The sequence below is a fragment of the Neofelis nebulosa genome, chromosome 3, assembly GCF_028018385.1.
Source record: "Neofelis nebulosa isolate mNeoNeb1 chromosome 3, mNeoNeb1.pri, whole genome shotgun sequence".
NCBI lineage: Eukaryota > Metazoa > Chordata > Mammalia > Carnivora > Felidae > Neofelis > Neofelis nebulosa.
In genome coordinates, this window is record NC_080784.1 from 101,754,484 (window position 1) to 101,778,712 (window position 24,229).

Below are 24,229 nucleotides of genomic sequence, written 5' to 3' on the forward strand. Positions count from 1 at the left end.
AATTATCCTTCTATGTAGTTATGCCAAATAACAAAATAGTATTATAATTTTGAAAATGCTATTGGTTATACTCTTGTCACAATCAGAAGCTATACTACTTTCCTGTTATTGTAACCACAATACCAGGCATGTTTTCCACTTATTTAAGTAATTGTTCTTCACTCTGATTTATCATTATGTCTCATCTTTTCTGTTGATTTACAGTGTCAGGGTTGAACTACAAAGCAGCTAGGAAACCATGATAAATGGGAATATGCATGCAATAAATAGCAGACTAAAATGATGCATCTGTTTTAGAGATCTATCCTGCCACTTGGCTAGTTTCATTTCCTGAGTAAATAACTATAATTTTCTTATTATAAACCTTATTGAACTCATGTCCAGGCAGCTGTGAATTTCTGTAGTTGCTCCACTGAGGGATGGCTTATTAACCATTTAATATGCTTTCTATCCTAAATTTTCATGGCCATAGAAAAAGTTCCAACAACACAACTATTAACATAATGTTCAAGCTTCAAAACTCAAATCTGAAGGCAGTCACAAGAGTCTGCTGTTCTAAGATTGTGAACACTTGTCCTTAGCTTGATTTTGAATCATCTTTAAATATCCATTAATTTTTCTGAAAAATAAAATTTAAGGTCATTCAACTTTGCATATAGTATTCTTGAATATTCCCATCAGTAATGTGGAATTGAAAGGTCAATGACAACAGGATAGGATTTTAAAATGGCACATATGTCTTTATATACCTCCTGTTGATGAACACTGCCCAAAAGAGGGGAGTGAGTCTGAATCAAAACAGTATATCTTTTTTTTCTAACTTGTAATTTTTTTTCATGTAGAAAACGTGTATGCAGATACTCATGTATGTGTTATCTCAGGTGTTTGCTTGCACCTTAATTAGAAAACTGAATTTGAACAAAATTATTAAGTGCTTATTAAATATTTCTGTAATTATGACAAATTTCATGTATCATGCAGATAGTACTCAAGCCTAGGGCCTCTTTATCATAAATACGAGAGCATTTCAAGAAATAATTTGTGCCTTCAATTAACAAATTATGTGTGTTAATAGCTCAAGTTTCTCTTCATACAAATTTCCATCAATTCAAAGATTTATTCAGGATTTATTCAGACTTATTCAAAGATTTATTCAGGAAGAGTCCAGTGATGGACTAGTACTATGATTTTCTCCATGTTGTATTTTAGTCATTCTCGCAGGTCATGAGAATAATGAACAATTATCTTTCTCTACAATCTGAAATAGAAGAAAAGTTAGTTGAAAATGGAACATCTGACCTAGAAATACATATCCCTTTCAAAGGACCAAAATAGGTAGATGGCTTCATATTGCCTGAGCTACTCATTAAGTCAACTTAACTTCAGAAATAGTGTGGGATATCGTAGTGAAGACTCAAAGTAATGTGTTGTATGAGACTACTAATGTTTAACTCAGAATCAATTTAACATTTCAAAAGATTGTAAATGTAGAAGTATTATTTTATTAGAGAATATATACCTCTTAAGTTTTTTACCCAAGTTTTTACTTCCTTTAGTACTCTGGGAAAATGAGTACGTTATATAAAGTGTTTGCTTTTATTGAAAATTCAAACAAAATTCTTTTACTCAATTCAAAATTCTTTTTTCTGAAAGCAAATATACATATCAAAGTAACCTCCAGGGACAAAATATGCCATAAACTGAAATGTTATACTATAGTCTATTGTGGAAAATTATTTCTTCTAGGCTAATTTTGTACACGAAATTTAGTTATTCTAAAAAGGCAGATTACATATTTATTGCACATATGTTGACAGATTTAAGTGAAAATACGTATGCATGCCTACTTTATAAACAACTGAATATCAGAGCTAAATTTTGATGAGTTACTTATTTTGTCTTTTGAATCATCTTAAATATCTCCAAATTCCATTTAGATTACATATCACAGTTCCTATTTATTCTAGCCTTAAAGTAATTAACAAAAATTTCATTCTTTTGAAGATTTGAAAAAATAGATTAGGGGGTTAAGAAATATCTGAGATTTTTTTTTGAAATAAAAGTAATTCAGTTGGTTGAAACTCAATTTTTTACAAAAATTTTTGAACATCTTTTCTCCCCAGGGTCCCTGCACTTCAGTTTTCTATTTACATAACAAGATCGTTTATATCAGGATAAAATGAGAATAAGCATGTTCCATTCTAAAAACCAAACCAAACAATACGGATGCCCCTTAACCTTTATCATGAGTTCGAAATATAAGAATAAAGATACTCAAAATCTAGTCTACTAACCCCTGGATGACTGTAATTTCTAAGTGGGATTCCTCCTATTCGTACCAATCTCATTGAGGAACAATCACATCCTCTTAGGAAAGGGCTGATTGCCCTTTTCCATAGCAACAAGTGACCACCAGAACCAAGTTCTCAAATACTCCATGAAATAAATAAAACACTCGTTCTGTTACCAAGCCTCTAAAAGCCAGCCAGTCAGTGACAAGCAGCTGTTTCTGAAGTCAGAATTAGCAGCAGCCTCACTGAAGTGCATATATTTATACAAGTCAAGTAGTCAGCGATAGTCTTGTTCAAATAATCAGTTTTGTAACTAATAATAATAATAATAATAGTAATAGTAATAGTAATAGTAATAGTAATAATAAACCAGTCCCTAAATTCTACTCTTGCTTCTGAAAGTCCATCAATCCTTGAACACCAAGCTTTCCAAGCCCCTACGTAAAATAAGCTCTCTGCTTTCTCAGAAAGACTGTGCATGAAGAGTACAACTCTGCCTCATTCAGCAAGCAGTTCCTTTAGATCCTTTTGTGTTGGATATTGAATGATTATCTTCTTTACACCTATAATTATGATAGGTCAGTGTGAAAAGCAGTAGCATTATCCCCTGTAGAAATAAATACAAAACTCAAATAAGTAAAGGCATTTATTTTTCTCAATTAATAAGAAGTCTGTAAGTAGGAAGAACTAGTAGTAGGGATCAACAAAGTAATCAAAGGCTCAGGGTCTTTCTGTTTTTATGCTCAGCCATCATTGCTGCTGACATCTTTAAAAAAAAAAAAAGGAGGAAAATAGATTTGGGGTAGGTAGCTAACAGTAATCATCATGATAGTATAGCAGTTAAGAGTTCCATTTCTGTAATTATTTCCTCTGGGTTAAATTTTTTGTTCTGCAACTCATTAGTGGCATGACATTGGATAAATTATTTAACCTCTCTCTAAATCTTTTCTCTGTCTTTTCTCTGTCTCTTTAGGGAACTGCAATAGGAATTAAAGTATATAATACTTGTAAGGCATTTAAAACAGTAACTGAGTAATAAATATTAGTATCATTATTACTGGACAAATGTACTTATGTTCACTTCTAGTGGTTTTTCATAGAAAGTGGGATCACAGGTAATATTAACTCTTGTGAGTTTTGTATGCAGAAAAAATAGAAGAGCAAACTAAGGAATTTTTTGCCCTGCCAAAATTAACTTAGCAACTTAAAAAAATTGAGAAAAACCTTGCATCATGTTGATACAAAGTAAGAATAAGATTGTTTGCATTTTAATTTTAGTTTCCTTTGACGTTAATCTGAAAGTTTTCATTTTTTAAGGAAATCTAGTCTAAACGTGGTGAAAATTATCAACTGGTCCAACTTCCAAAACACACACACACACACACACACACACACACACACACACATTTGATGAAAGTTCATGAACCTTGGCAAAACTTTTGTTGAACCTCCCTGAGTTTCAGGTTTATTTGAAACTGGAACCAGGTGAGTCTCAGATTTTGTTATGAACGTTTCACAAAGTTCTACAAATAAAACATGATTTACGCAACAAGTAGGATTTGTTCCCTATCTGTTGCTAAAGTCTTCAAAATTTCTCAGTACTTATATCTGACTTTTTATGCTTTATACAGTAATTTTCAGGCTAAGTTCTCCTCATATATTTTTAAAGTTTATTGTTAGGAACAGGGATAAATATATTCTTATTTAATAAGAAAAATATCTTTTCATAGTAAGGTTTTTATTGACAACTCCCAGAAATTCACTCTTTCCCTAAGAAGGGTACAATTGCATAGGATTTCTTCCTCTCCAACTTAGATGCAAGTAGTTTTTCTTTATTTTTTTTCCATTTTTATACTTAGAATTGCACATGTATTAATTTCAAATTGATCAGCTCCAGTTCAGAGTAGTTACTTCTTAAGTGTGTTCTATACACAATGACTTTAATGATCCACATTCTTCATTTCTTGATACATACCACACTGATTATTTATTGACATGTCATTTCTTATTTTAATACATAGGGAAAAAATAGTGACAAAAATGACATGATATATATTCTAATTTGTTCAGTAATATCACCAATTTGTTCAGTAATATTAATACAATATTGTGATAAAAGTAACCCAAGCTAAAACATTTCTTTATTTTTACAATAATTCACCTTTTTATATCAGTGAAAACATCTCAGTGACAAGATCCTTGTGAATGCAGATTTCATAATTATATTAGATGGGTACCAAAATGTTAATGGGTTATAAAATTCCCCCTTTCTAGGTAATATGGTATAGAGAGAGCAGATGCTTTAAGTAATTTGTCAGCTATTCAATAGGTGCTTCTCCCATTCTAAAATGCATGGTGAAAAAGACAAAAGATCACATTCAGGCTCTTGAAAGGCCTGTGGTGTAACATACATGTAAGAAAATAAATCAGTGAGGACAAAACTGCATAACATAAATCGAATTAAATACTAAGAAAATATAGTCTAAAAGCAAGAAACTGTTTTTTACTAGGTTCCTTGAAGAAGTTCTCTGTTTTATTAAAATGTATGCCTGTATTCATTTATTTGTCTTTTAAATGATACTTCCTACAGCTTTTCACTGAAGGAAATAAAGATAGAATAATAATTAAAAGTATGAAGCTCAATGAACTTTCACAAGGTAAACATTCCCATTAACAAGCAGTGAGATACAAACAGAATGCTATCAGTATCTTAGAAAGTCCCCTTGAGCCCCCTTCTAATCACTACCCAACCCATGTTTGAAGAGTAATTACTGATCTAACACAACAGAATCATTTTATCTGGTTTTGAAATGTACATAAGTAAAATCATACAGGATAGACTCTTTTTGCATCTGAATTTCTTTCACTTACTGTTATGTTTTTGAGGTTCATTGATATATGAAATATAACAGTAATTTTCTTACTCTCATTGCTGTATAATATTCCACAATTTATTTACCCATTCTATTGTTGGTGGACATTTTAGCTGTCTTTAATACATATTTTTGTGAATTTCTCTTGTGTGTGTATCTAGAGTAGAACTGCTAGGTCCTAAGGCATGCATATATACATTCAGCTTAGAGAACACTGCCATGCAATGGATTGGTAAAGTGGTTTTTACCAATCTACATTCCCACCAACAGTGTATAAACATACATATTGCTCCATGTTCTCTTTTTTCATCTTTGCAATTTTCATCTTAGCTACTCCAATAAGTGCCTAGTGGTAGCTTACTGCTTTTAACTGAAGCCCTCTTTCATATGTTTGTTTGTAATGACTGTGACTTGTTTTATTAGATTGGCTGCCTTATTTTAAAACTGAATTTTAGGAGAACATTTAATTATTTAAAAAATAGAAAATGAAGAGGAACAGAAAGAAGAAAAAACAGTCACCCAGATCTGTGTTTCATACACATCCCGCAGACACTTCAAAGTCAATATAGCTTAAATTAAACTATCATCAAATCTAGTCCCTCCTGCCTACAAACCCCAATGTTGAATGTTCATTGTCTTTTTTGTGTAACTTATTTCACTAACTTACTTGCTTGGATCCTGTAGGCATTTTGGATTTTGGTTTGCTACTCCAACAAAACAAATGCTTACCAAAAAAAAAAAAAAAAAAGAACCACTGCAGATGAGACTATAAATTTAGAGAAAACTATCCAGCTTTATTAGTATTTGAGTTATTCAGTAACTCAGTTGATGCTGCTGCATTGAGCAAAATCTGATTTCTCAATGAAGCCACACAGATGGAGGAATCAGATTCAATTAGTTCTGGAAAAATAGTTATCCTCAAAGAAATGCTAATTACTCACTGCAATAAAAATAAATGTACCTCCTGACACTTGAGAAAGCACTATAAAAGTGGAAACAAAACAAGGGAATTGGAAGATCTAAATATCCGCTTTTTAGGGGTACTTTAGTAAAAAGTGTTGAGGGAAATGATAAATAGTTGCTTGCAGTTTAGGGTTATGATACCTTGGCTAAGAGTTTACATTGTAAGTGTTATCATCAAATCTTGGAAGGAAATCAGACCCTAGATTCTCCCTGTATTTCACATTTCACCTCATTCTACCCCTCAACCACACACAGAGCAAAGCATTTTCCTGGATGTCAACATCACATAAGATACCACCCAGCTTGACCCTCAAGTGCCCAAGTACTAGAATGCCACAGACAACTGTGCAGGTCATGCCTGCCCAACTCTACATGTCCCATTGGCCGCCCTAAAAGTTAGCAATCATCAATCTGCCTTGCCAGTGTGAATTAACCCATACTCTTAAGAAACAAAATCAAACTGAAATTCTTCTATAGGACTTTCATTTTTAGGTCTCAGGATATAATCTGTCACTGTGCAATACAGTAAGAGACACTGCAAATAAGAGTTTAGACCAGTTGAGCTGGCAATGCTCCTTTCTAATTTCCTACTCCCAATTTTTACTTCCTTAGCTTCAGCATTTTTATTCTTTACTCATCTGTTTCAACTAACAGTCACAAGAGCTTTGAAACAGAAAAGCTTATTGCCTCCTCCTCTAACCCAACTGACAAGCTCCCATTTGCCTTCTCAGAAAACGGTTTCTCCCTCTCACTGGAAACACTTTCAGCCAACATTCCCTCCTTGCCTCCTAACAAAGCCAGTGTCCCAGCCTAGGCAGCTCTGCTCTCAAGGGTTTTTCAGTAGGTTCAGTCTGGCTGGGAGGGACTGCCTGCCATCTGACCTTTGTACTGCACATCTACACAGGCTGGAGAGACAAGGTGGGCAGAGCTGAGAACTGAGTCAGGAGAAGGAAGAGAAAGAGACAAAAACAGAGTCTGGGATCCAGAGAGTCCAAACACTATTTGGTTTGGCTTTCAGACATGGCAGCTTAGCAACAGGAAATGTCAGCTTATTAAAGACTTCTCATGGCATCATCAGACGACAGCCATCAGACCCCTTGGCAAGGTTCCCAAGATCACACTAAGGGAGAAAAACAATATGAACCAAAATGAATGTCTATATTTCCTTTCTAAGAGGGAAGAGTTTACTAGGCTGGCTGATTTGGCAAGCTGTTAACAGAACTAATTTGATTGCTTTGGCAAAGAAGGGATACATAAGGAGATCTCCCAGCTCGGATGCCAGTTTTGAATTCCAATGATTATCCTGTACACTGTTGACCTGATGTCAATGATGAGATAGAGGTGGCTTGGGTTGGCAATCGCAGAAACATCACCAAAAGAAACCACTGCTGATTAAAGCTGGCCACTTGCATGTGCAAAGGAAAAGTTTTTTCTGTCAGAAGCAGGCCAGAGCCACCCTCAGGCCTATTATTTTTGGGGGCAAATTTCAGAAAAGATGCTTTTATCATGCTTGTCACACCTGTGAATGTACCACTTATGTTATCATCCTCACAGTGTATAACTCTGCTCTTAAAACTGCTGGCTAAAAGCCCTTCCCATTAGGGGATAGATCCTACTTATCTAAAGTTCAGAGCCTACTGAAGTGTTTGCGGCATTAACAGAACTTTAGTTTCTTCTTGCCCAGAGGGGAAAGAAAGACACTCTCCTCTGGTCCTAGTTACATGGCGCCAAGTGTTTCATCCCCTGGAAAGAAACAGCATGCTGAAGGAGAGACACATGATAAGCTCCATGAACATCTCTACTGACGATCTGTGTGCTTTTATTTTCCTTGGCATACTGGAGCAGCAACTTAACTAATCAGTTTCTACAACCTCTGAAGTTTTGTTGCTACTAAAACCCATAGCTAAACATAAAGGAGCAAACAGAAATCAATATACTGTCTTGACTAAGATTTTTAGGAAATTCCCCAAACAACTTTCTCGCTCATTACAAAACGCATATACCGCTGAGGCAAAAGGCACACGGATTCACTCAAATGAGACTGAGGAAGTTGCCTTTGTCTTCAACACCCATGCGGTATCCTTTATTCTTCTTGGCATCTATCCCTTTTAATCACACCATCCTTGGAATGCCAGGCAGGCAGATTCGGTCACTGAGGAAGCCCACAGGGATCTGCTAGAGGTAGGTAGAAGAAAAGGGCATCTGTGGCTAAATAGGGACTCATGACCTCAATTTCATCCCAGGTGCTTGCAAAGCTTCTTCATACCTAGTGAACCACAGGGAACTGTGGAACAACTGTCAATTTCTCAGAGAAGTCCAACTCTGGAGGGCTTGGTTATTGCTTCAAAAGGTCCACTGGATTCTAGACCACAATTGAAAATATGGTCTGCTCCTGCAAGGAAGTAAGTTTCTTTTGTTTTATACATGCTCACCTGTCTCAGGTTACTACTCAGTGCTCTAACTACCATTCTAACTTTGCTCAAATACTCACTACTCTTTTTTTGTTTGTATTGAATGGGTGATAAGTTAAGGATCTGAGATACATTAAAACAGATGATTCATTTAATGGCATGAGTCAGAACCATATTGTTAATTCAACCAACATACTTATGTCATTCATACTACATGTGCAAGTCACTCACCATGCATAGTAAGAAAGAGGTTAAGAAATGCATGAGTAAGTTTCCAGGCAGTATTTAAGGGAATAAATATATTACAGTCTTATAGGCCAAACGACTTTACAGAAGGTTAAAACTGACATTTATTCCTCATGGGGTGGGAGGATCCAGACATAGGTATATAAGTCAAGGCTTTTTGTGACTAACAAACTCACACAATTTCTAGGAAGGCCAGAGAACTAGGTCTGGAGGCTATGTATGTAATTGGAATTGACATCATAATACAGAACCATCTAGCGAAGCCATCATTGCTATCACCGAACAAACCCTTGCATTGCCTTTAGAACTTCAGCTACTATTGGCCCTGGAAACTAAAGACTTTCCTCTTCCCATAGCAAAATGAGTTTTTCATGGCACCTACTTCTTTAAGTCATTAGATCCTAAATCAAAGTTTGGGGCCAGAGTATCTGACCGACAGATCCTAATTCATGTGCACACATCCTAATTGTGCATAAGGCTGGAAGAGACTGTATACAGAGTTTCTGTTACTAAAGTAGGAGATGAACATTGCCAAAATTCAGAGAGAGTGAGAGAATAATTATTTGACAAAAAATGAGCAAAATTTCAGAGCCTCTATTGCTATTCTTTTATCAGGGTTTGAGGCAAACTCCCGGGAGATCTTAATTTGCCACAAACCCATTAGTAACAATTCCTCAAGACATAAGGAGCATCAACAGCCAGAACCAGGTAGGAAAACTTCTCTTTCTCTGAGCTTGACTGAAAGTTGGTAGCTTTGATAGCAATCCAGTAAATGGATCAGAGATATTCACCCAAATGAGGTATATGTCCCCTCCAAAATCTAAAGATGTAATGAAAACATTGTGCTTCTTTCTTAGTGATATGAGAATAAGGTACAGCCAATTCACCCTTTACTGTGAAAATCCCAGACTACTAGATCAGTGTTACTGATTTTTCCTCTTGCCTCAGTTTCCAATATATGGCTCAGCAGAGTATTGTTATGAATGCTGTCTTAATTTAAAATATTGATTTTATTCATCATGGATTGTTTGACATTAAGGATGTTTTTCTGATTACTGCATTAAAATATTTTCTATCTTGATTACTGAGTTTTTTAGTGTCCCCCTACTGTGTGCCCTTGAAGAATGCCTCACTAATGCTGGTTCTGCTTTAAGTCCATTCTCGGGGATATTCAACTGCCTGTTTCCAGGAGCAACTATTATATTAAGGGAGACAGAGACTAATATAACATGTAGTCTAGAGAATATAAAGTTCTGGGTAGGGGTATGTACATACGAAATAGGATAGCAGGGACGGTCTCAGACAGTGGGTGACATTTGAGGAAAGACATGAAATAAGGAATAGAGACCTAGATTTGTGTTTACACATATCAGTTTGAATTTTCAAGGGTACTCATTGACATGGACTTAGGGATATGGTGATCAAGTGACCATTGCCAAATATCTCACAAGATCACACCTTTGGCTTATCATCCAGTCATGTGCCTATTAACATAAGCTTTCCCTCCTTACCTCAGTAACTAAGGTCTCTGCCCTATTACTTAGCCTCTGACACTTGGGGATTCTTGTCTCCCCGCTGAAATCTGGTACCAAATTTAATACATTAACACGCCCAAGCATCTCTGGCCAATATGAAACACCCAAGTTCATCTAGGCTTTTAACAGTATCCAGAATGCCCTGAGGGCCAATTACAAAGTCAACTCAGAAAGGAGGGTATATGGGCTTATACCTCTAAAACTGTCAGATTTTGTAATTATGTATGTATATGCTTTTATATATCATTACCTTATTATATTATTACATTGTATTAGTATGTATTATATACATAATTTTTATAAACAGAAAAAGCTGAAAGATGCATATGGAAATACATTATCAAGAAACTATACAGAAGAGGGAAAAAGATAATTTTAGACTGAGCTGAGTTTATCAATACACATGTGCATTTACCAGAGTGTCTGAATTCAGTACACACGCTCAAGCAAAGGGAAGTGGTTCTAACTTGTTTGCCTGGTGGTTTTAATGGAAACCTGGACTCAGCAGTGATCTGCACTACAAAAAAACTGGAGATGTCAAAAATTCCTTGGAATGGTATGAAGAAAGAATCTACACACTTAGGGAACTATACCCATGGGAGTGTATTTATCACATGCAATTTATCCAACCTTTCCCTTCGAGAAGGCTCTGAAGACTGCTATCAAGACATTGAGAATTGTTTTTGAGAAACATATTATTATTTTATTATATATACTATGTGTGTGTGTGTATATATATTATATATTATAATATATATTATATATATATTATATAATATATATATATTATATAATATATATATAATATATATACATGTGGATATTTTCAACACATGCTTAAGCAGAATTACTAGTGCCTGAAGAATGTCCTTGCTCTCAAAGTTATATCCAATTTATATCAGAAACTAGATATTAATATCATAGGGCGGGATTTGCCCCAGTTTATAATTGATGTGAAAAAAAAATCAATATGGAAAACGAACTCTCTTGCTTTAAGGATTGGTAAAGTTTCTCCTAATAATATTTTATGTACCTTAACGCTTTCACTAGAAGAAAAAAAGCTTATTTATTTTTATTTTGCAAAATAGTATAAATTGAAGGGATTCCCATTATGAGTATGTCTACCTATTTTTCTAAGACTTTAGAAGAAGGTAATAACTGACTGAAGAACCAATCTTCATTTCTAGAAAAACAGTATCTGTTTTACAGGGCAAATATTTAAACACTAAAATAAATTCTAAATAATTATGTCAGAGCCATAGTATCAGTTTCTGGCAGATAAAAGTTTCTTGACTATGTGTTGAATCATCTCAGGCTTCTCACTTCTATGCCATTTGCTTCAAGAGTGCACTAGTGGAATGCCCAATTAACACATCAATACTCCAGAGATCACCACTTCAAAAGCTGAGGCCAGATTCCCAAGTCACATGTGGGTCACCTGAATCTAACATCTTCATCATCTTCAAGGCTCCTCCCATAATTTTGAATTACAGGCATATCAGGTTTATGTTGGTTTTTACCTTTTCACTTTCTCTAATGCATCACTACATTTCTTCCATTATTTTCAATAATATTTTTAGATCAGCTTTTGCTAGTTCTGTAGGCATAATCACTGTTCAGTATGGCATTATTTCACTTTCCCCCTGATGATTAAAGGAGATTTTTTTAAACGTTTATTTATTTGAGAGAGAGAGAGAGAGCACACACCCTGAGCTGAAATCAAGAGGAGGCTTAACCAACTGAGCCACCCAGGTGCCCCAAGAAGATTTTTACATAGTATGTTGTACTCATTCATTTCATGTATATTCAGAATTATCTTTTCCAAAAGTATTTCCCAACATCACGTCCTTGCAAGGCTGAAATTAATAGTGTACTTCACTGCTAGGCAATTAAATTACACCGCTCTGCCAATCTTTAAGGAACTTCAAAAACGTGTTCTCTTTCTTCTTTAATATGGCTTCTTGCTTTAAGAAAACACAGAGAAGTGCCCCTTGTTGACCTGTCCAGCAAAGCCCCAGCCTGCCAAGAGGACACTTCTCGTCCTAAATCCACCACCCGACCAGTCCTCAGAAGGCTGGACAGGCCTTGTCCCTAAGTCCCCAGAAGAAAGAGGCCAGTGACCTCTTCAATGGTCAACTCTGTGAGGAGTGGCCCATCAGGCTAGGATTTGACTGGGACGAAGCCGCCAGCACAAGGAAACTGGGGAAGAGACCCGGCCTCAGACCTCCGTCAAGGAGACCTCAGATGAGAAGGAAAGCCCCAACCCACCCCAGAAGGCGGGCGAGGGTCCCATTCCCCCTCCCCAGGGTCTTCCAGCCTCGGCTATGGCAGGGGGCAGGGAGGCCGGTTCCCGTAAAGCCCCCATAGCCTGCCGGCCCGGCCTTCGCTCAGCTCCTAGGTACTGGGCAGCCACAAACAACTCACCTCAGAGCAGGCAGGTGCTTTCAGCCTCTGCGGATGGCACGCCTGGGGTACAGCCCCCGCAGGGGCCGAAGGGGCGATGGGCGGGGAGGGAACCGCGGCTTCTTCGCGCACTTGGGCTCCCACCCGCAGGCGGATCAGGAGGCCCACCGCCTGGTCCCCTGCCTCCGCACCGCTTCCGCTCAGCCTGCCCGCGGCCGCCTGGGATCCGAGGGCGTGAGTACTTCCGGGACAAGCTGAGGTTCTAGGTCCACCGCCGGGGTGGAGCGGTTTAGGGTTTCCTGTTTGGAAAGTCGGCCCTGCAGAAACAGCCCGCTTCCCTCAAGTTCACCTGCTCCCAAAGGGCAGCCCTCAGAGACTCGCGTGTGCTCCCCTGAGACGAGCAGTGCCCGAGTTTCGGGCTGCACCTTCCTGGAAAGTCCGCCTGAGACTGGTGGGGAGGAAGCTGGTTTTCTTGAGACCACCGGTGGATTTCTGTGCCGCTGCCCTTGCCGCCCATCGTGGACGTGCTGCCGTACACCCCAGGAACAAGGACCCAGCTCGGAAGTGACACAAAAGGAGAGCCTGGTGCTGAAGAGCACGATGCGCTCTGCATAAAGCGCCTGCAGATGGGAAAGATCGTGGATGGGTTTGAGGGGATCGTGTACGGGGCGAGGAAGGAGGCCCAGAGACAGAAGCAACCTGCCAAAGCCGAGATCCAGAAGGTTCGGAAAGAAAAAGACCAATTTGCAACAGACCTGAACTCCATGGAAGATTTTTCCATTTTCTCTGACCTCTCAAAGCTGAGCCACTAAAAAAGTTGATCAAAGGCTACTAATGAATGCTTCCTAACCAATGAAGGATCGCTGAAGAAGCACGTTGATTGCATAGTAACAGTTGGAAAGGAAGGCCAAAGATAGCAAGCACCGAAGGCCCATGCAGAAAAGAAATGCAAGCCGATAGATGGGAAGATCAACCACATACGGAGTAAGGGTTAAGTGGCCTTCCAGACGAGCCTAAGGAAGAAGCAGGTAGGTGCACATCTCCTTGCTGGAGAAGGCCACTGAGCAGAAGACTTAAAGAAACAATGAACTGACCAGAATCTGCGATGACCTCGTTTCCAAGATGGACAAGATCGGACCTGGAAGTTCCTGACCAGTGCCCATTCTGCCTTCCAGTCTATGTCTGACTTTGTTAGAAGATTCGTGCTCTTCTCTCTTAACTTCAACTCGTTTTTAGACCAGATTGTTTTAAAGAGAAAACTAAATACAGTTTCCCTTAAGTAAAAAAAAAGAAAGAAAAAGTGCCTGACGTTTCTTACAGTATTTCTGAATTTTTGACTGTTCACTTCCCTATTCTACCTTGCCTCTACCTGAAATAAAGTTTCTCCATGACTTGCATCTACATGTATTGCTTAACTCTTTCTGACTCCATGTGTCTGTTCTCAGGGTTTTCCTATGAGCAAAGTGCCTTCAAGCTGGTGATACACCCACCACATGGAAGCATCCTTATGTCTTTCCTGTTGTGTTGCACACTCTGTCTTCCACATGAGATAGTCTCTTTCCTAGGTTACAGATGCCTCCATTTGTTTAATACTCTCAAAACATAGGAATCAAACTGTATGCTACCCTAGAAATCATTAATTCTAGTATTTAACATAAGGCCCATGGATCCCTGAGAGTTAATGAACAGGCTTCAGAAAATCCATGACCCCCCTCCCTGCCACACGATTGTATTATACAACAAAAAATGTTAAGAATCACTGATCTATTCTAACACTAATAACTTTACAGATGAAGAAACTGAAATCCAAGGTCAGAAAACTAAATTACTTGAAGGGAATAGACTTTTTGAATCCTGTGCCTCTCAACTTCTGAACTCAATTTCACATTCTCTTGGGGGTATAAAATTCCATGAAATGTCTTCAAAATCCATTACCCTGCCTGCAGGCAGAATTTGTCAGATCCCAGCAGATGCAACCCATGATACTGTTAAAGATCTCCTGGGAAAGGAATTTCATAATTTCCTTCAGTTTGCTTTCACACAAACATAAAGTCTGCCTCTTAGAGCAACCAATACATTATATTGCCTTTCTTTTTTATATCCTGAAAACACACACACACACACACACACACACACACACACCAGGGCCTTCCATATAATAAGTGAATTTACCTTACAAGTAAAAGTGTAATTTACCTTACTTATACTCTCTATCAAATATTATTTCAATTTGAGCTTTATTTGAATATGAAAATTAAACAAAAACAATATCAAATTAGCTTTTATGTTTCTATTATATAGAAACTCAGGTTGATAAACTCAAGGTAATCCACAAATCCTTCAACCAACGAAACAACTATTTGTGCTGTTAACATGACATGTTTATTCTGTCTTTGTGAGGCTGGATTGAAAATGGAAATCCCTGCCCTGGCCCATGCTCATGGAGTAACGACAACAGTAGGAAAGTTTCTGAACAACCTATTGTATCCCTAAGCCACCTGCAGGCTTCGGAGGGCTTCTCACAGAGTAGGAGGGTACAGAACATGATTTTTCTTCCTCTTAAGTTTAAATGCCTTCTTCAGTGTCCAGGAATCCTTACCCTTCTCTGATACTCCTTCAGACAGTTTGCTGTTACTCTGCAACACAGTAGGATTTTGAGTGATTTTCACTTCCTAAGTTCAAGTGAAACTATGTCAGATCATTCCCATTTCCATCTCCAAATGTCCATGGCATAGGTAAACAATAGAAAAAAGAGGAACATGATAAATAGCAGTCAAACTAAATCTCTTGACAGCAAGATTTCTCAAAATAATGTTGTAGGTCTGTTCATGTACAGAATCAAAGGGGCTGAATCTAAAAGTGGCAAGCCATTTTGCTTCTTTTCAGCCTAAATTATTATTGATGTTATTGGGGGGAAAATAAACAGACCAAGCAAGTGTGATCCTCATTGCATAGGGTCCTAGTGAAAGAACAGACAATTTAGCAGTCAGAGATAAGAGCTGAGGGAGAGGAATGAAACAAATCCTAGCTATTGCTAGGAAACCATCCAGATGATTGGGAATTATAAAGTTCAAAAAGGGTACTGATGCTTGACCTATAACAATGTTGGGAAAGGATGTAGAGCAAGCTGACAGAATCATTGAAAGAGAAGATTGATTGGATATGGATATGGGAATAAGATGTTGAATAAGAGAGTTAGCATGGATAAATGTCTGGAAATAAGACCACATTCCCCTTCAGCAGCTTTCACATAAAAGGTGTGTAAGTGAAGATAAATCATGCTATTCTTTTCCACAGGGAGACTCTTCTTTGAGATCCCTGCTTCTCTGCCTTCCTGAGGTCCTGCCATTCTCAAAAAGATTGTTCAAGGTGTGCATTGTTGCGTTTTGGAAGCTTGTCTGAACTCTAAAAACAGCATGATTGAGCGCTGTCTAAGCACTGAAGAGTGGTTAGTCAGATCCTGCTATTTTCCCAGGATTCATTCTCCATAGGAGGTACAAAAATAGCCATTTTCCTTTTTTCAGTGACACTATGGTAGAGTGAAGTGGTTGAGTGGATATTCATGACATAAGAACTATACTTCTTTTGGCCAACTGCTATGCTCATCATTTCAAAGTGCCTTTTGAATAGAGCTTGGTCTGAAAAAAAGAAATGGAGAAGTCTCATATAAAGAGGCAGTCTGTGTTTAGATTGCCCTGTCTAGCTAGTGTTCTTGTTGAGCATGGAGTGAGAAATGCCTTCCTGAAAGAAAGTCAAAAGACATTATTGTTTCTTCCTCAAGTATCGGTTCCCTACCAAACTGCAAAGAAAATTGGCAGCAAAAGGGGGAGAACTGGGGGCAGGAGGAAAAGAGGGAAAGCATTTTTAGCATGTAAGCAAAGACCTGGATGCACCCAAACAGGAAGGCAATGTTGCTTTTCAGTATGAAAGATAAAGGTAATTTTGTAACATTAAAGTGTGACTTGTTCTTGAAATTTCTCAGAATATTTTGTAGTCTTTTTTGATTGAGCTATAATTGACACACAACATTAAAATAGTTTTAGGTGTGTAATATAATAATTTGATATTTGTATACATTGCAAAATGATCACCATAATAAATCTAGTTAACATCCATCACTGTATATAGTTACAGATGTTTTTCTTGTGATGAGAACTTTTAAAATTTGCTCTCTTAGCAACTCTTCTATATGCAACACAGTAGTATTAACTATAGTTGCCATGTTGTACATTACATCACCATGACTTACTTATTTTATAGAAACTTGCACCTTTGGTTCTCTTTAGCCATTTTGCCCATTCCCCCCCACACACCCCTGTGTGTCCATGGGGTTATTGTTGTTTGTTTGTTTGTTTGTTTGTTTGTTTGTTATTTTTTAAGGCTCTACATATAAGTAAGATCATATGGTATTTCTCTGACTTGTTTTACTTAGCATAATGCCTTCAAGGTCTATCTATGTTGTTGCAAGTGCCAAGATTTCATTCTTTTTTAATAGATACCTGATTTTCCAATATATGGAGATAAGTAGGTAGGTAGGTAGATCACATTTCTTTATCCATCCATCCATTGATAGACACCTGTTTCCATGTCTTGGCTATTGTAAATAATGTTGTAATGAACATGGGGGTATATATATCTTTTCAAGTTAGTATCTTCATTTTCTTAGAATAAATACCCAGAAATGGAATTGTTAGATTGTATAGTAGTTCTATTTTTAATTTTTTGAGGAACCTCTATACCATTTTTCATAGTGGCTATACCAATTTACATTCCCACTGATGGTACACAAGGGTTACTTTTTTTCTACATCCTCTCCAAAACTTGTTATTTCTTGTCTTTTTTATTCTAGCCATTCTAACAGATGTGAGGTAGTATCTCATTTTGGTTTTGATTTTCATTTCCCTAATGATTAGTGTTGTTGAGCATCTTTTCATGTACCCGTTGGCCATCTGTATCTCCTCTTCGCAAAAATGTCTATTCAGATCCTCTGCACATTTTTAAATTGGATTTTTTTTATTGTTGAGTTGTATGAGTTCTTTAAATATTTTGGATATTAACCTCTTATCAGATATATGTTTTGCAAATATTTCCCCTATTTAGAAGGCTGCCTTTTTATTTTGCTGATGGTTTTATTTCAGTATTTATCATTTCATATGCATAATTTCTTCCACCATTAAATCCCAAGACTTCTTCATTGCATTTTAGTAGAAGAGGTAGCATGCAGTGGGTCAATTAAACCTTAGAACTTATGACCACACTATCTAATAGACTGACTTCCCTAAGCCATTTATAAATTCAGAAAAAAGAAAATGGCTTCACAAGTTTTCATACACAGTTAAACTTTTTATACTTCATTAAAGCTCAGATGCTGATTTTAAAAATAAATTATAATATACTTCTATCTAATGTATTAGTTTTCTTTTTGTATATTAAAGGGGAATTAGATTATTGAACACATTTTCAAATAAAGCTTTACTTTTACACTTCTAAATATGCTTTGATTTCTTGCTTTTAAAAATAAATGGCTGTTGAGGTGCCTGGTTGGCTCAGTCAGTTAAGAAACGGACTCTTGATTTTGGCTCAGGTCATGATCTCACAGTTCTTGAGATCGAGCCCCGTATCAGGCTCCATGCTTACAACACAGAGCCTGCTTGGGATTCTCTCTCTCTCTCTCTCTCTCTCTCTCTGCCCCTCCCCTGCTCACACTCTCTCTCTGTCTCTCTCTCTCTCTCCTAAAATAAATAAATAAACTTTAAAAAATGGCTATGATTTTATTAAAAGGTTAAGATTTATTATCTGAAATTAAGTAAATTAAAGGAAAATTTAAACTTTTAATATGGAGCAACGGTCCAAAAGTGAAAATGAGAAGCTGAAAAAGAGAATGATTTAGAATAGTTCTTAAAAGACAAATGGTGGAAAGAAGAAAGAAGAAATGATATTTTATTGCCCTTTAAGCAAAACTCACAGTACTATAATTATAATTATGGAGGAGACTCATTACAAGAAAATAATTAACAGGATAGATACAAGATATAACATGAAGCTAATAAGTTATTCAGGAACATTATATTTTTCATATAATGAAAAATGCCTCTATTATATTGCATTTTCGTTCAATGGTCTAGAGATAGCAAACATAATTTTTAAAATCCTGAGTCAAAAGTTGATGAACCCAAAAGTCATTCTTTTTTTTTTTTCCTGCATAACTTTTTACTACTAAATCATGTGGTACTGAAAGTTCTATTTCAAGCTGCAAGGGTATTTTTCATGTCACTAAGTGAAACACTTTAAAGACAAAGAGACAAATACTTCAATTTGTAATAGACTAACATCCACATGGAGGAAGGCAGTCATAAAGGATGTCAAAAAAAGATTATCACAGGTGGCTCCCATCAGACATGTTAATTTAAATTAAAATTTGTGTGCGGGTGCCTGGGTGGCTCTGTCAGTTAAGTGTCAGACTTCAGCTCACGTCATGATCTCCTATTTGTGAGTTCGAGCCCTGCTTCGAACTCTGTGCTGACAGCTCAGAGCCTGGAGCCTGCTTCGGATTCTGTGTCTCCCTCTCTCTCTGCCCTTCCCTGCTCATGTTCTGCATCTCTCTCAAAACTAAATAAATATTTTTAAAATTTTTTTAAATTAAAATTGGTGTACCAATTGAAGTTTTAATTTAATCATGTAGCTATTATAGGCTCAGAATCACTGATTAGAAAGTGATTTGCCATCTAATTAACTCAAAAAGGCAGAAGTCATAAATTTACAATTATTTCTTAGTTAACACGTTAGATGTCACAGGACTCTCTATGTATTTTATACTAACATTTAGCAAGGTAACTCATAGGAAATTATTTTCATGGATATGGAGTAATTGTCTTTTCAACATGATTTTCAATGGAACCATTCAAACAAAAGCCAATGATTTAACCATCTTCAACGTTTTTAAATTTCTTTTTTCAAAATTTTTTAATTTCTTTTTTCAAACTTAAAGAAAAACAAAAATTACAATATTCCTTTTATGAGTAACTAAAAATTATTTAGCACTGATTATGGTGTTTTCTATAAGTATATACTTTCACTTTATCTCTAAGAGCTGTAAAATGTGAGACTCTGTTCTAGAAAAGAAACAACAGTCATTTTTCATCAAATCACCAATTTTAATGAATATCTTGTGAGTGGCAACTGTGAGTCCGGAACCAGAATATTTCTCAGTGAAACGGTCCCAACTAGAGGAGTTTAAAATTTATTTGAGAATATAAGCCTAGTTACACGAAAACATTTTATGATAAAAAGTAAAAATGTCAAGAATAGTGGTAAAAATAGATTTCAAAATATAAACAAAACAAAAAACAAAAAGAGGAGTAAATTCCACAGCTTTGGATAAACACTATCTCAAGAGAGCTGAAATATGAAAAAGAAAAGAAAATGAAATAGATGCCATTAAGAAGAAAAGGCAATGATATCTAAAAACATAGGAAACGTACTGTCATATCATCTCAAGGTTACAAGGGATTATAAAAGTGCCCTAATGGAGACACCTACTCATGGTCATACTTAAAAGCTAAAAGGCAAACAGTGTGTGTGTGTGTGTGTGTGTGTGAGAGAGAGAGAGACAGAGACAGAGACAGAGAGACAGAGAGAGACAGAGAGACAGAGAGAAAGCTAATGTTTAGTGAATGCTAATTTTATGTCAAGGACTCTTCCAAGCACTTTAAATTTGTTATTTTATTTAATCATTATACAACTTATGATATTTTTAGTATTATTTTAATCTGATTTTATGTTTATTTTTAAGCTGACTTTATGTTCAAGGAAACAAAGTTCCAGGGGGTTAAGTAAATTGTCTAGGTTACAGGATGAAAACTTTAGCTAACATTTGAGCCCCAGCAGCTTGATTCCAGACCCCAATCTTTCCAATAATATGACACTGCAGGGCCATATACCTTAAGGGCATGAGCTCTGGATCAAGGCTCCCTGGGTTTAAATTTCTGCTCCACTATTTACTTGCTTTGGGTCTTGGCACTAGTTATTCCAAAGCTCTGAGCTTCAGTTTCTTTGTCTGAAAAATGGGAATAATAATGGTAATTAACTCACTAGGTTGCTAAATTATGTATAATATAATATACCTGGTCCATACTAAGTACCTAAAAATGTTAATAGTAGTGTTAGTAGTACCACTGTATTGAATCTTTGTAAAAGAGAAGTTACATGTTCTGTGTAAGAAAAGATTGATTAATTGAAAACAAGGTGAGGGGCGCCTGGGTGGCGCGGTCGGTTAAGCGTCCGACTTCAGCCAGGTCACGATCTCGCGGTCCGTGAGTTCGAGCCCCGCGTCGGGCTCTGGGCTGATGGCTCAGAGCCTGGAGCCTGTTTCCGATTCTGTGTGTCTCCCTCTCTCTCTGCCCCTCCCCCGTTCATGCTCTGTCTCTCTCTGTCCCAAAAATAAATAAAAACAAAAAACAAAAAAAAAACGTTGAAAACAAGGTGAGCAGTGTGGTACTTGTGGTACTGTTTCCAATTGCAAATCTGTCTATCCTGGTTCATACGACATTCACTAACCAGTTTAGCGAGCTTGACTGTTTTCACTGAGTCCCAATGTCAGGCCCTGTCCTCACAGTCTTTAGTGAACCTCAGTTTCATCCATTAGCACCGGATGACAGACACTGTTCTGGCAGGAGACTCTCCGTGTGGTGCTCGCACCCAACCACATCTGAGAGAAGATTTACATTTTCACTGTGCCCTATGGAACTGACACAGAAACATTGTCGTGCCAATATCAATGTGCCACCAGGGGGGCTTATTCAGGGGGAATTCCAGCAATAGCTACACTGCCAGCCTGAAGCCCCGCTCACTGCCATAGTTACACCCAATCACTGTCACCTGCCAGTGCCCCTCATTCATGCTAGATTCTTTCTCAGAGTCCTCAGAAATCAAGCTTTCATGTTTATTCAGGGTCAACTTTCATTTTCATAGACACACACACAGCTGTGTTTTCTTTACTTGCTTTTTACTCCCTTATATTTTTCCTTACTTGTGTCCCTCATATTTGTGAATAATAAAGATTGCATTTTTTCCTTCATGGTTCCTATTCAACATACACACATGAAGACACCTGGTAAGTTTCGTATCTAGACCCACTAATTTTTGGATGTTAATAATAAATAAAAACGTAATGAATATAGGTGAGTAAGCTGTCATATAAAAGTAGCTAATTCAAAATGTATAGTGAAAAATCAATAGGTTCTCAAACATAATTCTAATTTTTAAATGAAAATTTAAAAGCCAAACATGAGTATAATATAACCACCTTCCTCTAACTTCTTATGTTTTGCCAGTATTCATTGTTTTCAAAAGAAAATGGAACAAAAATTGATGAAATAGTCACGTTAACAAAAGTATCTCTGTTAAGGCAGGTAAATGTCTTTTTGAAAATTCATAGACTGCACAAAAAATGTTATTTTTATTTTTTCCAACTGTATTCAGAATGGGAAAAAATGTTGAAAGCACAAAGGAAAAACAAACCAAAAAAATCTCCTATAATATGATCACTTAATAAAATGAACATTTAAATGTTAGTATGGGGGTGCCTGGCTGGCTCAGGAAGAAGAGCATATGACTTTTGATCTTAGGGTTGTGAGTTTGAGCCCCGTGTTGGATATAAAGATTACTTAAAAAAATAAGCTTTAAATGTTAATATAAATGATCCTAGTCCTTTCCCTATGGGTGCACACAGAATCATATATGAGGAAATGTAGTATGTATTTCACTATCAGCATTCACTGAATGCTTGCTCTTGGCCTCTGTGTTATGCCTCTATGTTACAACTTGCATTTGGTAAGACACAAGCTTACCAAGAGTCAAATGATTTCTGTGCCCCAAAGCGTTAATGAGAACTATAAATAAAAAGCTGACACAATACATACAACCAAGATAACTATAAAAAATTGAGGTGGGGATAATCAAAATCTGGAAAGAATGCTCTTTCAGATTGCTTTTTTACTGTTTTCATGTTCCTGATATAGTTAACAAAACTAACATTTGTAATATTTGTTGATGAATTTGTTCATTCGTTCACAGTTTTGTTCATTCAGCAAACATTTATGACCATTGTGATTGTGTCAGGGAATAAGTCGGGAATCAACAACAAACAAAACAGTACAAATTCTTGTCCTCATAAAGCTTGAGTGGCAAAGATTGACCACGAACCCCTAAATATATATTCAAGGATTGTGTATGAATCAATGTGCAGCAACAGAGTGACTGTGAGGAAGTGCTGTTTACAAGGGGTGCTCAGTGATGACCTGTTAAGAGGGCACGTGAGCAAACACCTAAAGGAAGAGGGGACAGCCATGTGGCTCTGTGACAGCAGAGCCTCCCACAGGGAAGGGGTAGCAAACACAAAGGGTCAGTTTGGGAACCCAGGGAGGCCATGTGACTAGGGACCAGGGGGAGAGGTGAGAGCCTGAGCAGGTAAAGTCAGAGAGCCAGACAGAGGTCCAGATCAGACCTAACTTGGCAGAATGTGATGAGGAATTCAGTATTTTTCTGTGTGAGGGAAAGCCATCAGAAAGTTTGAACAGAGTGGCCAGATCTGACTTCTTTTAAAGAATCATATTGGCTGCTGGGTAGAAAAGAAGGGGCAAAGCTAGTTAGGAGGCTCATGCTTTGGGGAATAAAATGGTAAATATTAAAGGTTGAGGAAGGGTTGGATCTTGGATGTATTTTAGTTTTGCTGAAGGACAAGATCTAACAATTACTTTCAAGTTGTGGAAATGATGATGTTGATGATGATGATTCAAGAAGAATGACACAGAAGAGGTCTTTGCTCAGGAAAAAAGAACTCTTCTCATCAAAAAACTGATAAATTATAATACATTTTATGCCTACGGCAAAAATTAAACTTTTAAGACAACTAAGTCTTTTTTTTTTTTAGTGATTACTACAGTGGGCTGAATTTTCATATGAATCAACCAATTAGGAAACCTAATCTCATCTGATAAAGAAGTTTCATTGTTAGCATGATACTTTATTAAGCAGATGGAATGTGACTTCAAAATGCACTTTTGAAAGTAAGGTTAGAGCTTTCTAGTTATTTTTTTCTGTCATATTTTTCTTTTTTCCTTCATGTAAAAAAATATCGCAAAGTAAACACACGCTGCCTTTCTGTTTCTGGACACTGCCTCCATCAGCTCTTGTTGAAAAGTTACAAGTTCCTTATTATCATCACTCCCCAGTCCCTTTTTACCCTGCTGACACTCCAAAACACACTATAATCAATGCAGATATGTGTTGTAAAATTATATTTCCGTGACAGAGTCAACTGAATTCCACCCAAGTAAAAAAAAACAAAAAAACAAAAAAAAAAGTTCAAATGTACAGAACCTTTTGTCTTCTACATGGAAGAGGTTGTTTATGCCTCATAAACACTGAAGTTTGCACCGTGGAAAGAAAAATGAGGATTTAGTAGATACTTGGGGAACTACTTGGACAGGAAGTAGAAAAAAACAGTT

The 24,229-nt window shown here is 36.9% G+C and overlaps 1 long non-coding RNA gene across 1 annotated transcript; it reads right to left on the reverse strand.

Annotated features, from left to right (window-relative positions):
- Positions 1-1,053: 1,053 nt before the first annotated feature.
- LOC131507102 (uncharacterized) lies at positions 1,054-12,938 on the reverse strand. Its single transcript, XR_009259329.1, has 3 exons — positions 12,744-12,938; positions 8,131-8,519; positions 1,054-1,258 (listed from the first exon to the last, which is right to left on the reverse strand). It is a non-coding gene; the product is annotated as an uncharacterized LOC131507102 (long non-coding RNA).
- Between the last annotated feature and the right edge of the window lie 11,291 nt (positions 12,939-24,229).